This window comes from Oncorhynchus keta, chromosome 24 (genome assembly GCF_023373465.1).
Source record: "Oncorhynchus keta strain PuntledgeMale-10-30-2019 chromosome 24, Oket_V2, whole genome shotgun sequence".
NCBI lineage: Eukaryota > Metazoa > Chordata > Actinopteri > Salmoniformes > Salmonidae > Oncorhynchus > Oncorhynchus keta.
The window spans coordinates 48973384-48991844 of NC_068444.1; the positions used below are offsets into that span (position 1 = coordinate 48973384).

The 18461-nt window shown below is 43.6% G+C and overlaps 1 protein-coding gene across 2 annotated transcripts in view; it reads right to left on the bottom strand.

The window, feature by feature from the left end:
* Positions 1 to 6032, bottom strand: part of LOC118357675 (uncharacterized) — a 113382-nt gene extending 107350 nt beyond the window's left edge. For both annotated transcript variants that reach the window (XM_035735037.2, XM_035735036.2), the window contains exon 1: positions 5631 to 6032. The gene's annotated coding sequence lies outside the window, so the exon portion shown is untranslated. The remainder of the gene's footprint in view (positions 1 to 5630) is intronic.
* Between the last annotated feature and the right edge of the window lie 12429 nt (positions 6033 to 18461).

Sequence of the window (18461 nt, forward strand, 5' to 3'; positions counted from 1 at the left end):
AGTCGTGGGTGAACAGGGAGTACAGGAGAGGGCTCAGAACGCACCCTTGTGGGGCCCCCGTGTTGAGGATCAGCGGGGAGGAGATGTTGTTGCCTACCCTCACCACCTGGGGGCGGCCCGTCAGGAAGTCCAGTACCCAGTTGCACAGGGCGGGGTCGAGACCCAGGGTCTCGAGCTTGATGACGAGCTTGGAGGGTACTATGGTGTTGAATGCCGAGCTGTAGTCGATGAACAGCATTCTCACATAGGTATTCCTCTTGTCCAGGAGGAAGACAAGGAAGACAAAAGAATCTCTCAAGCTTGATCAGTCACCAATAGTATGCTGTTTTCTTAGCCTGGCTAACAATGCGAGATAAAGAGGTCAGCAGACAATCACAATTACTGTTACACCAAGAATCAATTAGGTTCCTTCGGACATGGTTAGTGCTGCATGCCACTTTATCCTGTCTCTGAAACATAACATGTTATCAGGGCATTATGTTGGGTTCCTGGGCATTATGTTAGATGCAATCTGCTGTGGATCTTATTTCACAGCTATTATGTTCCTGCATTGCTTGCAAATCAAAGCCCCAATACACAATAGACAAATCATTCTAAGATATACAGTGCTACCGCACAATTTAGTCGTTAACCTGGGCCTTACACTAGACATCTTTTCCAATTCATGATCAATTTGTGATCAATTAACAGATCCTATCAGACACCAGATTGTCTACAAAATGTTTTTAAGGCATTCATAATGAGGTGCAACCATCCAACTTAAGTTTTTGCAGATAGTTCTCAGTGATAACATGAGAAGATTCTTGTGCATCTTCTTGTGCAATCTATACTTAACTGCTGTGGTGTTTCTACGGAAATGCAATGGCAAGCAGAACTGCAAAGGTGATGAAGGAGGTATCTTTGTGTGGGTGTGTGTGTGCGTGCTCTGTCAGTTCTGTATCTGTAGATATGTCTGTGTGTACAATCTTAGAAAAAAGGATTCCAAAAGGGTTCTTCAGCTGTGCACATAGGAGAACCCTTTTTGGCTCCAGGTAGAACTATTTTTGGTTGCAGGTAGAACTATTTTGGGTACCATGTTAGACCCTCTGTGTAAAGGGTCCTACTATGAGGACAGCCGAAGAACCCTTTTAGGTTCAAGATAGCAAATCATTTTCTAAGAATGTATGGGGTGGGGAGGACAGTAGCATTGGGAATACAGTGATACAATATCGCTACCTATGTCATCCCATCACAGAGCTAATAGCCAGAGAGAGGAGCCTGGTTGAAGACTCTGGGGAAAGCAAGCACTTCATAAAGTGCAACAAATGAAGACAGACACTTTCGGCTGGCCTTAGTAATAGGGGAGAGGGTTACTATTTTCCAAGGAGGCATTTGACAGGGTGCCTGGAATGGTCATGTATCCTTCTCCCCTAAGGCAGCTGTAAAAGCGAGCAGTCTCTGCAGTATAATTCATCATCATTAGCATATATATCATCATACATTATGGGAAATGTTGTATCTGTACTAGGCCTCTCCTTACAAGAAAAAACATATGTTCAATTTTTGCTTAAATTTCATGTGAAACCATATTTTCACATGTATTACATTTTGAGTTCACATGTTAACACCACCTTTTCACATGTGAGGAGAATAACATGTTTTCACCTTACACGTGATTGCAGTTTCACATGTGAAAGTTGCAGTTTTACATGTTAAAAACATTCACGTGAGAATTGGATATGCAGTTTCACATGTGAAAAACTAATGTCTAAATTTCACATGTGGAATTGCAAGTTCAGATGTGAAAATCAATCCTGTTAAAAAAATGTTTTTGCAGTTTCACATGTAAGAAAACTTCACACTGTCACGTCTTCCACCAATGGTAGTTCCTCTCCCTGTTCGGGCGGCGGTCGGTGTCGCCGGCCTACTGGCCATCACCAATTTATTTTGTGATGTAGCTCAGTGAGGTTGTGCCCACTTTCTTTTGTTTCACGCATTTAATTAGAGTGTTATTTAGGAGCTTGTTTGTTCCTCCTTGCGTGAGTAACGGGTGTGTCTGTTGTCGAGGGCGTTTGACTTTTGGATTGTGCCATACCTGTATTTGGTGGACTTGCCTATTAAAAGTACGCATCTCAGACATTTCTGCTCTCTTTCGCCTGACTCCTTCACCTACCTCCTAACGTAACATTGTCACACACACATTACAATCTCAATTTCACATGTAAATTTGCAAATTCACATGTGAAAAACAATAACATGTAAAAATCTAATTTGCAGTTTCACATGTAAGAAAACTAAGAAAACAAAAAACGGTGATATCATGGATGGTCAGTCCTTGATCCATAGAATAGTCTATGGATTTGAGAGTGGTTGCATTTCTCTAACGTCATCTCTTAGCGTTTTACCGAAACTATGGGAAAACACTTTGTTAAAGTTTCAATTAAGAATTCACGCTTTAAACAACTGAGTATCAGTGTTATTATATAGTGCAATCCTCTAGTGAGTAAGTGCCATTAATATCAAGCAAAACTTCTGAAGTCGAGAACAACACTTAGTATTGCAAACAAAGGTGAGTGCAAATTAATTGTAAATTAATGCAAAGAAATTGTTTTCCAGGTGGCACAGTTAAATAAAATATCTCCCTCTTTCCTGCAATTATCCCCAATTTTGGTTGTTACCCAGGACTTTGCTTTCACTGCCTTTTTCCAGTTGAAAGTTTTGGCACATTCATTCCAACAACATAGCAACCCGGTATCCCACTGCTAGTTTCCCTCTGAGAAGCTAAGGAGGGTCGTTCCCTGAATTGGAGACCATATATAACATGAAGTGGTAAAAATGTATGTGTGGGGAACAAAAACTAGAACTGAACATGTGAAACTTCACACGTGTCTGAAAACCAACCACATGTTCAACAAAAATGTTTTTCTCACTTTCATTTTTCAGGTGAGTTGTCGATGTTGTTTTATTGTAAGGGTCTCTTTATGTTTAGTTATACCAAGACCTCATCTGATGTAGAACTAATTCAAAATTCAATGTAGGCTATTAGTAATGGTATGTATGTTGACAATAGCAACATGACAATCTCATAAACTCACTGCCACTCACTGTGGCAATTGCTGAAAATGCAGTTAAATGTTACAGAGGTATTTATCCACTCGTTTTACTGTGGATATAGATACTTTTGCACCTGTTTCCTCCAGCATCTTCACAAGGTCCTTTACTGTTGTTCTGGGATTGATTTGCACATTTCACACCAAAGTACGTTCATCTCTAGGAGACAGAACGTGTCTCCTTTCTGAGCGGTATGACGGCTGCGTGGTCCCAAGGTGTTTATACTTGCGTACTATTGTTTGTACAGATGAACTTGGTACCTTCGGGAATTTGGAAATTGCTCCCAAGGATGAACCACATCCCATGATGTCAAGCAAATAGGCACTGAGTTTGAAGGTAGGCCTTGAAATACATCCACAGGCACACCTCCAATTGACTCAAATGATGTCAATTAGCCTATCAGAAGCTTCTAAAGCCATGACATCATTTTCTGGAATTTTCCAAGCTGTTTAAAGGCACAGTCAACTTAGTGTATGTAAACTTCTGACCCACTGCAATTGTGATTCATAAGTTAAATAATCTGTCTGTAAACAATTGTTGGAAAAATGATTTGTGTCATGCACAAAGTAGATGTCCTAACCGACTTACCAAAACTATAGTTTGTTAACAAGAAATTTGTGTTTGAAAAACAAGTTTTAATGACTCCAACCTAAGTGTATGTAAACGTTCGACTTCAACTGTAAATATTCAGACCCTTGGCTATGAGACTCAAAATTGAGCTCAGGTGCATCCTGTTTGTATTGATCATACTTGAGATGTTTATACAACTTGATTGGAGTCCACCTGTGGTAAGTTCAATTGATTGGACATGATTTGGAAAGGCACACACATGTCTATATAAGGTCCCACAGATGACAGTGCATGTCAGAGCAAAAACCAAGCCACCAGGTTGAAGGAATTGTCAGTAGAGCCCAGAGACAGGACTGTGTTAAGGCACAGATCTGGGGAAGGGTACCAAAACATTTCTGCAGAATTGAAGGTCCCGAAGAACACAGTGGCCTCCATCATTCTTCAATGGAAGTGGTTTGGAACCACCAATAAACTTCCTAGAGCTGGACGCCCGGCCAAACTGAGTAATTGGGGGAGAAGGGCCTTGGTCAGGAAGGTGACAGAGCTCCAGAGTTCCTCTGTGGAGATGGGAGTACCTTCCTGAAGGACAACCATCTCTGCAGCACTCCACCAATCAGGACTTTATGGTAGAGTCGCCAGATGGAAGCCACCACTCAGTAAAATATATATGATAGCCCTCTTGGAGATTGCCAAAAGGCACCTAAAGACTCTCAGGCCATGAGAAACAAGATTCTCTGGTCTGATGAAACCAAGATTGAACTCTTTGGCCTGAATGACAGAAACCTGGCACCATCCTTGCGTTGAAGCATGGTGGTAGCAGCATCATGCTGTGGGGATGTTTTTCAGCGGCAGGGACTGGAAGACTAGTCAGGATCAAGGGAAAGCTTAACAGAGAAAAGTACAGAGAGATCCTTGATGAAAACCTGCTCCAGAGCGCTCTGGAATCAGACTGGGGGTGAAGGTTCCCCTTCCAACAGGATAACGACCTTAAGCACACAGCCAAGACAATGCAGGAGTGGCTTTTGTACAAGTGTCTGAATGTCCTTGAGTGGCCCAGCCAGAGCCCGGACTTGAACCCAATCGAACATCTCTGGAGAGACCTGAAAATAGCTGTGCATTGACGCTCCCCATCCAACCTGACAGAGCTTGAGAAGATCTCCAGAGAAGAATGGGAGAAACTTCCCAAATACAGGTGTGCCAAGCTTGTAGTGTCATACCAAGAAGACTCAAGGCTGTAATCGCTGCCAAAGGTGCTTCAACAAAGTACTGAATAAAGGGTCTGAATACTTATGTAACTGTTATATTTCCGTTTTTTATTTTTAATACATTTTCAAAATCTTCTAAAAACCTGTTTTTTGCTTTGTCATTATGGGGTATTGTGTGTAAATGAATTCGCATTTAAAAAAACAACATTTTTATAATAAGGCTGCAAAGTAACAAAATGTGAAGAATTTCAAGGGGCCTGAATGCTTTCCGAATGCACGATATGGTTTGTTAGACCTTGAAATCAATGGTTTTTGTTTGGCAAACATTTTTAACGTGAAAAATCAGAGTCTCAGTGCTATTCCGTTTCCATGGAATTGCCCACATCCTGATAAAAATCTTAATTTACCATCTCCTCACGTAGCTCACAATCCATATGACCCAGCCCACAATCCATATGACTCGATCAGACACAACTTTTCCACTTACGAGCAAAACTTAATTTGCCAATGTGTACTACCAATATATGCAATGCGGTACAAAATAATAGATACATTACAGCAACATCGACGACACTTTTAGAGGTTGCACATCCTAAAGGTACACCACAAAAACATGGTACAATGTCCTGATATTAGTCATTGATATGTCGGAGAAGAAGGCTACTTTTGCCATTTGATATCATTGAACCTATAACAAACGACATGCAGAGGAACGTGACATCCTGTTGATTAATCACATGCGAATGTTTAAAACGTGTCACTTACCGGAACATTATGTAGGTTAAACGCTGCAGAAGGACAGCAAGGTTTCGGTGAGTTGGTCTGACCGCATGTTACTATATAGCATAGCCCACGGAATAAGAGATGCGTTGTCTATTACACCGGCGTACCGCAGGCAACACGCTGTTATTGGCACTGCAGTCCGAAGCTTCGAGTTCCATCAAGTATGGAGGTCGTCAAATTGAAATAGACATTACGTGATGTAGATACACAAAGGCGACGGTAGCCTATGTAGTGCTGAAACGGACAGCTCCATACGTTGTTTCCTATGGGTTTTTTATGGGAACGAAATATGCCGGTGGAGAGTCTACTGCAACATAACAGTAGGATATTCTATCGTTCCAGACATCACTAGAGCATGCTCACACCATCTCACACCCTCCCTGCCGGTTCGAGCATGCTCAGTCACTGCAGCCCAGACTCATTAGTTTGCATGCAGGTATGACAAGTTATTCAGTTGTTGTGGGGAGGGATACGTGAGCACGGCTAGACTACAGTATGATGTCATTGGATGGCAATGCTGTTAACAAAGACTTGTCTGGCACTAAGAGACTGAGGATATTCTGGGAGTCACAGGTGTTGTCCAGACCACTGATAAGGGGAGTACAGATGCCATGATTTTGCTTATAGGTGTTACTCATAATTTCTATACATTAACACAGCATAGCCTATACCAGGATGAAAATCTGAGAAGCAAAATACAGTATATCTATGGATTTCGTGCTTAGGAAAAGTCAGGAGTTGATAATGAACACACTATGGAAAGTTCCTGGTGCGAGTGGAACCCCCTCATAGATGTAGCAGTGCAGGGAAGAGCAGGCTATGATTTATGTGAGGTGCAGTATACATAAGGGGTTTCATTGGAAAACTCAACAGAAAGGTAAGATACTGTATTCATTCCCAGGCTCCTGACACAAACACAAACATAAACACACATTTTAAATACTTTATTTTAACCCACAAATCACATTACAGTCGAGAAGGATATGGATATCTGGAAACTTATGGATATAGAAAGCACATTCTTCTCCATACAGCTATCCTGCCCGTGACCGCTGACACGGAGCAGTACCTTACGAGTTGGCTTGCCTTTGTCCTATGCAGGCCTGCAATCTGAAGGCCATGTATTGTCAGCACATGTACATGACGGCTCCCAAAATTCAGCACCACAAGTTTGCGCTGATAACCAAGCCTGACACAAGGGGCTGGTATGTAGGAGGTCTTCTCCATGTCTGAGTCAAAAGAGCAACATACTTCCTAAATGAACACCTCCCCCACAACAACAATAAATGGCCTATTTGGTATTCAAGAAAAAACATCCTCATCAATATCAAACCAGCCTCCTCTGACAAGAGAATGTTTTTCAATATGCACTGATGGTGGTACTGCCTGTCTCTCTCTCTCTCTCTCTCTCTCTCTCTCTCTCTCTCTCTCTCTCTCTCTCTCTCTCTCTCTCTCTCTCTCTCTCTCTCTTTCTCTCTCTCTCTCTCTCTCTCTCTCTCTCTCTCTCTCTTTCTCTCTCTCTCTCTCTTTCAATTCAATTCAAGGGCTTTATTGGCATGGGAAACATGTGTTAACATTGCCAAAGCAAGTGAGGTAGACAACATACAAAGTGAATATATAAAGTGAAAAACAACAAAAATGAACAGTAAACATTACACATACAGAAGTTTCAAAACAGTAAAGACATTACAAATGTCATATATATATATATATATATATATATATATATATATATATATATATACAATGTACAAATATGGGTTGTATTTACAATGGTGTTTGTTCTTCACTGGTTGCCCTTTTCTCGTGGCAACAGGTCACAAATCTTGCTGCTGTGATGGCACACTGTGGAATTTCACCCAGTAGATATGGGAGTTTTTCAAAATTGGATTTGTTTTCGAATTCTTTGTGGATCTGTGTAATCTGGGGGAAATATGTCTCTCTAATATGGTCATACATTGGGCAGGAGGTTAGGAAGTGCAGCTCAGTTTCCACCTCATTTTGTGGGCAGTGAGCACATAGCCTGTCTTCTCTTGAGAGCCATGTCTGCCTACGGCGGCCTTTCTCAATAGCAAGGCTATGCTCACTGAGTCTGTACATAGTCAAAGCTTTCCTTAATTTTGGGTTAGTCACAGTGGTCAGGTATTCTGCCGCTGTGTACTCTCTGTGTAGGGCCAAATAGCATTCTAGTTTGCTCTGTTTTTTTGTTAATTCTTTCCAATGTGTTAAGTAATTATCTTTTTATTTTCTCATGATTTGGTTGGGTCTAATTGTGCTGTTGTCCTGGGGCTCTGTAGGGTGTGTTTGTGTTTGTGAACAGAGCCCCAGGACCAGCCTGCTTAGGGGACTCTTCTCCAGGTTTGTGAATCACTTCCTTTTAGGTGGTTGTAGAATTTAACGGCTCTTTTCTGGATTTTGATAATTAGTGGGTATCGGCCTAATTCTGCTCTGCATGCATTATTTGGTGTTTTACGTTGTACACTGAGGATATTTTTGCAGAATTCTGCGTGCAGAGTCTCAATTTGGTGTTTGTCCCATTTTGTGAAGTCTTGGTTTGTGAGCGGACCCCAGACCTCACAACCATAAAGGGCAATGGGCTCTATGACTGATTCAAGTATTTTTAGCCAAATCCTAATTGGTATGTTGAAATTTACGTTTCTTTTGATGGCATAGAATGCCCTTCTTGCCTTGTCTCTCAGATCGTTCACAACTTTCTCTCTCTTTCTCTCTCTCTCTCTCTCTCTCTCTCTCTCTCTCTCTCTCTCTCTCTCTCTCTCTCTCTCTCTCTCTCTCTCTCTCTCTCTCTCTCACACACACCTTGATACAGGTATTTTTTAAAATTATAGACATGACAGGAAACTAGAAAGCAGATAACTACTGCACAGAATGCTGCTACTACTGGATTCCCTGATGTCATGAGTGAAAATGTGTTGCACTGAACAATTGACTCTTTTATACTGCAAACTATAAAGTAAAAATACATCTACATTATTTCAGTGGAGTTTAAGTTAAGGCATTGGTAAAACATTTGTACTTATTGAAATACGTTTCACTGAAAGATTGACAGTATTATAACCACCAAGTTCAAGTCAAATCAAACTTTATTTGTCATGTGCGCCGAATACAACAGGTTTAGACCTTACAGTGAAATTCTTACTTAAAAGCCCTATGAGAACTAAGAGCAGATATAGCCCTTGGCCATAACCAACAGTGCAATTTTTAAGTAAAAAATAGGTATTAGGTAAACAATAGATAACAAAATAAAAAAATAATATCAACAGTCAAATGACAGTGAAAATAACAGCTAGTGAGGCCAACGCACTAGACGACCAGTTCTTATAGCCTTTAGCCGTACATTTATCCTACGCCTCCTCTGTTCCTCTAGTGATATAGAGGTTAACCCAGGCCCTGTGTGTCCCCAGACACTCTCATTTGTTGACTTCTGTAACCGTAAAAGCCTTCGTTTCATGCATGTTAACATTAGAAGCCTCCTCCCTAAGTTTGCTTTACTCACTGCTTTAGCACACTCCGTCAACCCAGATGTCCTAGCCGGGTGTGAATCCTGTCTTAGTAAGACCACCAAAAAATCTGAAATGTCCATCCCCAACTACAATATTTTCCATCAAGATTAAACTGCTAAAGGGGGCGGATGTGCAATCTACTGCACAGATACCCTGCAGAGTTCTGTCATACTATCCAAACAGTTCAAGCTTCTACTTTTAACAATCCATCTCTCCAGAAATAAGTCTCTCTCTGTTGTCGCTTGTTATAGACCCCCCTCAGCTCCCAGCTGTGCCCTGGACACCATATGTGAATTGATTGCCCCCCATCTATCATCAGAGTTTGTACTGTTAGGTGACCTAAACTGGGATATGCTTAACACCCCGGCCGTCCTACAATCTAAACTTGATGCCCTCAATCTCACACAAATTATCAAGGAACCTACCAGGTACAACCCTGAATCCGTACACATGGGCACGAACAAACGACCACCCCTCATCACTGTCAAACGCTCCCTAAAACACTTCTGCGAGCAGGCCTTTGTAATCGACCTGGCCCGGGTATCCTGGAAGGATATTGAACTCATCCCGTCAGTAGAGGATGCCTGGTCGTTCTTTAAAAGGGTTTTCCTCACCAACTTAAATAAGCATGCCCCTTTCAAAAAATGTAGAACTAAGAACAGATATATAGCCCTTGGTTCACTCCAAACTTGACTGCTCTTGACCAGCACAAAAACATCCTGTGGTGTGCACTATCATCAAATAGTCCCCGCGATATGCAACTTTTCAAGGAAGTCAGGAACCAATATACAGAGTCAGTTAGGAAAGCAAAGGCTAGCTTTTTCAAACAGAAATTTGCATCCTGCAGCACTAATTCCAAAAGGTTTTGGGACACTTTAAAGTCCATGGAGAATAAGAGCACCTCCTCCCAGCTGCCCACTGCACCGAGGCTAGGAAACACTGTCACCACCGATACATCCACGATAATCGAGAATTTCAATAAGCATTTTTCTATGGCTGGCCATGCTTTCCACCTGTCTACCCCAACCCTGGCCAACAGCTCTGCACCCCCCTCAGCAACTGGCCTAAGCTCCCCCCGCTTCTCCTTCACCCAAATCCAGACACCTGATGTTCTGAAAGAGCTACAAAATCTGGATCCCTACAAATCAGCCGGGCTAGACAATCTGGACCCTCTCTTCCTAAAATTATCCACCACCATTGTTGCAACCCCTGTTAATAGTCTGTTCGACATCTCTTTCGTATCGTCTGAGATTCCTAAAGACTGGAAAGCGGTCGCGGTCATCCCCCTCTTCAAAGGGGGAGACACTCTAGACCCAAACTGTTATAGACCTATATCCATTCTATCCTGCCTTCCTAAAGTCTTTGAAAGCCAAGTTAACAAACATATCACCGACCCTTTCAAATCCCACCATACCTTCTCCGCTATGCAATCTGGTTTCAGAGCTGGTCACGGGTGCACCTCAGCCACGCTCAAGGTCCTAAACGACATCATAACCGCCATCGATAAAAGACAGTACTATGCAGACGTCTTCATCAACCTGGCCTAGGCTTTCGACACTTGTCAATCACAGTATTCTTATCGGCAGCATAAAGAGCCTTATTTTCTCTAATGACTGCCTTGCCTGGTTCACTAACTACTTCTCAGATAGAGTTCAGTGTGTCAAATCAGAGGACCTGTTATCTGGACATCTGTCTCTATGGGGGTGCCACAGGGTTCAATTCTCGGACCGACTCTTTTCTCTGTATATATCAATGATGTCAGTCTTGCTGCTGGTGATTCTTTGATCCACCTCTACGCAGACGACACCATTCTGTATACATCTGGCCCTTCTTTGGACACTGTGTTAACAAACCTCCAAACAAGCTTCAATGCCATACAACTCTCCTTCCGTGGCCTCCAACTGCTCTTAAAATGCTAGTAAAACTAAATGCATGCTCTTCTACCGATTGCTGCCCACACCCACCCGCCCGACTAGCATTTACTACTCTGAACGGTTCTGACTTGGAATATGTGGACAACTATAAATGCCTAGGTGTCTGGCGAGACTGTGAACTCTCCTTCCAGACTCACATTAAGCATCTCCAATCCAAAATTAAATCTAGAATCGGCTTTCTATTTCACAACAAAGCCTCCTTCACTCATGCTACCAAACATACCCTCGTAAAACTGACTATCCTACCGATCCCTGACTTCGTCGATGCCATTTACAAAATAGCCTCCAACACACTACTCAGCAAATTGGATGCAGTCTATCCCAGTGTCATCTGTTTTGTCACCAAAGCCCCATATACTACCCACCACTGTGACCTGTATGCTCTCATTGGCTGGACCTCGCTACATATTCGTGGCCAAACCCACTGGCTCCAGGTCATCTATAAGTCTTTGCTCGGTAAAGCTCCGCCTTATCTCAGCTCACTGGTCACAATAGCAACACCCACCCGTAGCATGTGCTCCAGCAGAAAAATTTCACTGGTCATCCCTAAAGCAAACACCTCTTTGGCTGCCTTTCCTTCCAGTTATCTGCTGCCAGTGACTGGAATGAATTGCAAAAATCACTGAAGTTGGAGACATATACCTCCTTCACTAACTTTAATCATCAGCTGTCAGGGCAGCTTACCGATCACTGCAGCTGTACACAGCTCAACTGTAATTAGCCCATCCAACTACCTACCTCATCCCCATATTTGTAGTTGTTTTTCTGCTCTTTTGCACAACAGTATTTCTATTTGCACATCCTCATCTGCACATCTATCACTCCAGTGTTAATTGCTAAACTGTAATTACTTCACCACTATGGCCTATTTATTGCCTTTACCTCCGTACTTCCTTTTCACACAATGTATACAGATTTTTCTATTGTGTTATTGACTGTACGTTTGTTTGTTTGTCCCATTTGTAACTCTCTGTTGTTGTTTTTTTCGCACTGCTTTGCTTTATCTTGGCCAGGTCGCATTTGTAAATTAGAACTTGTTGTCAACTGGCCTACCTGGTTAAATAAAGGTCAAATGTAAAACATATACAGGTAGTACCGGTACAGAGTCACTGTTTAGTTGGGCTAATTGAGGTAATATGTACATGAATGTATAGTAAACGACACCGCTGGTTCTGCTCACACTGCCCTACCCTGTGCTCTGACCTCTTTCTCCCCTCTCTCTCCAGATGAAATCTCGCGTCTTGTGACGGCCGGCCGCCCAACAACCTGCCCGCTTGACCCTATCCCCTCCTCTCTTCTCCAGACCACTTCCGGAGACCTTCTCCCTTACCTCACCTCGCTCATCAACTCATCCCTGACCGCTGGCTACGTCCCTTCCGTCTTCAAGAGAGCGAGAGTTGCACCCCTTCTGAAAAAACCTACACTCAATCCCTCCGATGTCAACAACTACAGACCAGTATCCCTTCTTTCTTTTCTCTCCAAAACTCTTGAACGTGCCGTCCTTGGCCAGCTCTCCCGCTATCTCTCTCAGAATGACCTTCTTGATCCAAATCAGTCAGGTTTCAAGACTAGTCATTCAACTGAGACTGCTCTTCTCTGTATCACGGAGGTGCTCCGCACCGCTAAAGCTAACTCTCTCTCCTCTGCTCTCATCCTTCTAGACCTATCGGCTGCCTTCGATACTGTGAACCATCAGATCCTCCTCTCCACCCTCTCCGAGTTGGGCATCTCCGGCGCGGCCCACGCTTGGATTGCGTCCTACCTGACAGGTCGCTCCTACCAGGTGGCGTGGCGAGAATCTGTCTCCTCACCACGCGCTCTCACCACTGGTGTCCCCCAGGGCTCTGTTCTAGGCCCTCTCCTATTCTCGCTATACACCAAGTCACTTGGCTCTGTCATAACCTCACATGGTCTCTCCTATCATTGCTATGCAGACGACACACAATTAATCTTCTCCTTTCCCCCTTCTGATGACCAGGTGGCGAATCGCATCTCTGCATGTCTGGCAGACATATCAGTGTGGATGACGGATCACCACCTCAAGCTGAACCTCGGCAAGACGGAGCTGCTCTTCCTCCCGGGGAAGGACTGCCCGTTCCATGATCTCGCCATCACGGTTGACAACTCCATTGTGTCCTCCTCCCAGAGCACTAAGAACCTTGGCGTGATCCTGGACAACACCCTGTCGTTCTCAACTAACATCAAGGCGGTGGCCCGTTCCTGTAGGTTCATGCTCTACAACATCCGCAGAGTACGACCCTGCCTCACACAGGAAGCGGCGCAGGTCCTAATCCAGGCACTTGTCATCTCCCGTCTGGATTACTGCAACTCGCTGTTGGCTGGGCTCCCTGCCTGTGCCATTAAACCCCTACAACTCATCCAGAACGCCGCAGCCCGTCTGGTGTTCAACCTTCCCAAGTTCTCTCACGTCACCCCGCTCCTCCGCTCTCTCCACTGGCTTCCAGTTGAAGCTCGCATCCGCTACAAGACCATGGTGCTTGCCTACGGAGCTGTGAGGGGAACGGCACCTCAGTACCTCCAGGCTCTGATCAGGCCCTACACCCAAACAAGGGCACTGCGTTCATCCACCTCTGGCCTGCTCGCCTCCCTACCACTGAGGAAGTACAGTTCCCGCTCAGCCCAGTCAAAACTGTTCGCTGCTCTGGCCCCCCAATGGTGGAACAAACTCCCTCACGACGCCAGGACAGCGGAGTCAATCACCACCTTCCGGAGACACCTGAACCCCCACCTCTTTAAGGAATACCTAGGATAGGATAAAGTAATCCTTCTCACCCCCCCCCCTTAAAAGATTTAGATGCACTATTGTAAAGTGGCTGTTCCACTGGATGTCATAAGGTGAATGCACCAATTTGTAAGTCGCTCTGGATAAGAGCGTCTGCTAAATGACTTAAATGTAATGTAATGTATAGTTAAAGTGACTTTGTATAGATGATCAACAGAGAGTAGCAGCAGCGTAAAAGAGGGGTTGGCGGGGGGATAGGTTCTTTTGTTCCTTTCAGTCTCCTGAAGGGGAATAGGTTTTGTCGTGCCCTCTTCGCGACTGTCTTGGTGTTTTTGGACCATTCTAGTTTGTTGGTGACACCAAGGTACTTGAAGCGCTCAACCTGCTCCACTACAGCCCCGTCGATGAGAATGGGGGCGTGCTCGGTCCTCCTTTTCCTGTAGTCCACAATCATCTCCTTTGTCTTGATTACGTTGAGGGATAGGTTGTTATTCTGGCACCACCCGGCCAGGTCTCTGACCTCCTCCCATATAGGCTGTCTCGTCGTTGTCGGTGATCAGGCCAGAGGGAGGTGTTTAGTCCCAGGATCCTTAGCTTAGTGATGAGCTTTGAGGGAACTATGGTGTTGAACGCTGAGCTGTAGTTAATGAATAGCATTCTCACGTACAGTATGTGTTCCTTTTGTCCAGGTGGTAAAGGGCAGTGTTGAGTGCAATAGAGATTGCATCATCTGTGGATCTGTTTGAGCGGTATGCAAATTGGTGTGGGTCTAGGGTTTCTGGGATAATGGTGTTAATGTGGGCCGTTACCAGCCACTAAGGACGTGAGTGCTACGGGTCTGTAGTCAGGTTAGGCAGGTTACCTTAGTGCTCTTGGGCACAGGGACTATGGTGGTCAGCTTGAAGCATGTTGGTATTACAGACTCAATCAGGAATATGTTGAAAATGTCGGTGAAGACACCTGCCAATTGGTCTGCACATGCCCGGAGCACATGTCCTGGTAATCCGTCTGGACCAGCTGTCTTGTGAATGTTGAACTGTGTAAAGGTCGTACTCACATCGGCTATGGAGGGCATGCTCACACAGTCGTCCGGAACAGCTGATGCTCTCGTGCATGCCTCAGTGTTGCTTGCCTCTGTGCTAGCAAAACAGTCCTGTAGATTAGCATCTGCTTCGTCTGACCACTTTTTTATAGACCAATCACTGGTTCTTCCTGCTTTCATTTTTGCTTGTAAGCAGGAATCAGGAGGATAGAATTATGGTCAGATTTGCCAAATGGAGGGCGAGGGAGAGCTTTGTATGCGTCTCTGTGTGTGGAGTAAAGGTGATCCAGATTTTTTTTCTCTGGTTGCGCATTTAAGATGCTGATAGAAATGAGGTTAAAGAAATGTAAGTTTCCCTGCATTAAAGTCCCCGGCCACTAGGAGCACCGCCTCTGGGTGAGCGGTTTCCTGTTTGCTTATTACCTTATACAGCTGACTCGGTGTTACTGAGGTGTTAGTGCCAGCATCCGTCTGTGTTGGTAAATAAACAGCCACAAAAATCATAGATGAAAACTCTCTTGGCAAATAGTGTGGTCTACAGCTTATCATGAGATATTCTACTTCAGGCGAGCAAAATCTAGAGACTTCTATAGATTTCATGCACCAGCTGTTGTTTTCAAATGTACACAGAACGCCCCCCCCCAGATATTACAGTTTTTGATGTCCCGTTGGTAGGATTTTCGTGATCTTACCTCGTCTAATTTATTGTCCAATGATTGTACGTTGGCAAGTAATATTGATGGTGAGGGCAGATGTCCCACTCGCCGTCAGCGGATCCTTACGAGGCACCCCGCCCTTTGTCCTCTATACCTGTGTCTTTTTCTCTTGCCAATGATGGGGATTTTGGCCTTGTCGGGTGTCTGAAGTACGTGTTCTGCTTGTTGAGGATAAATTCTTTGTCTAATCCGAGGTGAGGGATCGCTGTCCTGATATCCAGAAGCTCCTTTTTGCTGTAAGATACAGTGGCAGAAACATTATGTACAAATGAATTTATAAAATACTTGAAAAAAACACATGATAGCACAATTGGTTAAGCGCCCATAAAATGGCTGCCATTTCTTCCGGTGCCATCTTCTTATCACTGGAAACTGATGTGTGGGATAGAGGAAAAATCGGCACCTTCTGGGGTGTCGGAGAAACACTGCACTGGGGGACCATCATGTCCAGGTAGACTTCTCACTCTCTCTGTCAGTACATGGCACTGCTCTCTATATTTTCTCCTGCTCTCTTCCGCCACCTATTGGCTTCAAGGGAGGATGTAAGTACACTGATGGGCAGGGAAGTTGTTAGAGAGGAGAGATCATGCTCGTTCCAGCAGTCCTGGCCTCATGCTGGGGAAAGGCAGATCTATGACGCTTCGTCCTTACTTTCATAGCCTTTCACAACATTTTACTCACCAAAAATTCTTTCCCATGAGAACTCTGTGGAATGTGCATCTAGGTTACTTATAGGAGTTTTTTTAATCCATTTGGGAAGGCATCTGTCTGCTGTTGTTGCATTGCAAATGTAAATGATTTAACAAGGTTTATCCCAAGTGCATTTATTATGCTTTGGTTTATGCTTTAAATCTGGAGTTATTACATATCTGCAGACACAGTATCCCATACTATTACACCCTATTACGTCTTAGCTTTGTGCAGAAGATGACATCATTCTCATACCAATAAGTTCTTAGCCAGGCTTCCGAACTCATTGGCTTGTGAATGAGACTGAGCTTAAATTCCAACAGCATTATCTGATAAACTGTTGGCCACATGTGCTGGCTACATCATTCTGGGCAATCCTGTATTATTTCAAATGTGTAGAAATGCTTGAATGCTTTTATTTAAATTGTTTATTTGTCTGTGATTAGGTTTTAACATAATTTTATATGCAACACAATTTGAAATGGTGCACCGGTGCAAATGAGAAACAGATGGCATGGCAACAGTCTCCACATTTGAATGTTTATTTCTCTTATATTATGCAGTGACCAAATTAATGTGAATTTCTGTTATATTATGCAATGATGAAATGACAGGCCTGAGCATATTAATTTTGTAATAATTAATTGGTAATCCCTATGCTGATTTTTGCTGCATACTAATATTTAAAAATGTCTCAGAGCCCTTTTACTTAGATTTAGCTAGGTTATCAGGGAGTAAGTACAGATTGGGATATGTGGGACATAGTTTGACCACACAAACCCTGCAGGTGTACAAGTGTGTAACAAGTGAGTAATAGGACAAATATAGCCACCCGCCAATGTATAAACAGTATGTCAGGTGTTGCTGATAAGACACCATTGGAATGCATTATTTTCTGTGGGCAATTAGTAGGCCTTTATCAGGAATCAACGTAAGACTTAGATGCAGACTGTCGAAGTAACAATGTTTATTATAGCAATGGGGCAGACAACGACAGGTCAATGCAGGCAGGGGTTGATAAACGAGAGTATAGGGGCAAAGGTACAGGATGGCAGGTTGGCTCAGGGTCAGGACAGGCAGAGTAGTCGGGCAGGCGGGCTCGGAGACAGGACAGGCAAGGGTCAAAACCAGGCGAGTGAGAAAAAGAGAGACCGGGTGTCACGATCGTCATAGTGAGGAGACCAAAGCGCAGTGTGATGGGAATACATCTTTTTAATGAAAGACGAAAAACACGAAGTACACTGAACAAACAAACAAAATAACAACAAGACGAACGTGACCGCTATCAAAACTGAGTGCAAACATGCAACATAACATAGACAATAACCCACGAAATACCCAAAGAGGATGGCTGCCTAAATATGGTTCCCAATCATAGACAACAATAAACAGCTGCCTCTAATTGAGAACCAATCTAGGCTGGTTATGGTTATAGACATACATAAACACCTAAATGGTAGACAACCCCATAAACCTACAAAAAACCCTAGACAGTTAGAAAAACACATAGATCACCCATGTCAAACCCTGACCTAACCAAAATACAGTGGGGCAAAAAAGTATTTAGTCAGCCACCAATCGTGCAATTTCTCCCACTTAAAAACATGAGAGTTCTGTAAATTTCATCATAGGTACACCTCAACTATGACAGACAAAATTAGAAAAAAAATCCAGAAAATCACATTGTAGGATTTTTTATGAATTTATTTGCAAATTATGGTGGAAAATAAGTAGCACTCACTTCCGTCATCATGAAGTGCTTTGAGAGACTAGTCAAGGACCATATCACCTCCATCCTACCTGACACCCTAGACCACATATGTCAGAGTCAAGGCCCGCGGGCCACATCCGGCCCGCGAGAAGGTTTTTTACGGCCCCTGGGATGATCTTGATTTATTATTAGAACCGGCCCGCAGACCGCAGCAAGCCGGCAGCCCGCAGATCTTTTACACGCACCAATACTACATTTCCCACAATGCAACGGTGACGCACCGAGCAGTAGGCTGCTTCATTTCAATATTTATTGGCACAGCAGTTGTCAGCATCACAGTAAAATTAACTTTCAGATACCCATCAAAAATGGCAAAACGGAAGGTGGACACTGAGAACCAGGGGTTTCAAACAAGGTGGGAGTTATACTCACAGACATTCAAAACGTTTTAGAAAC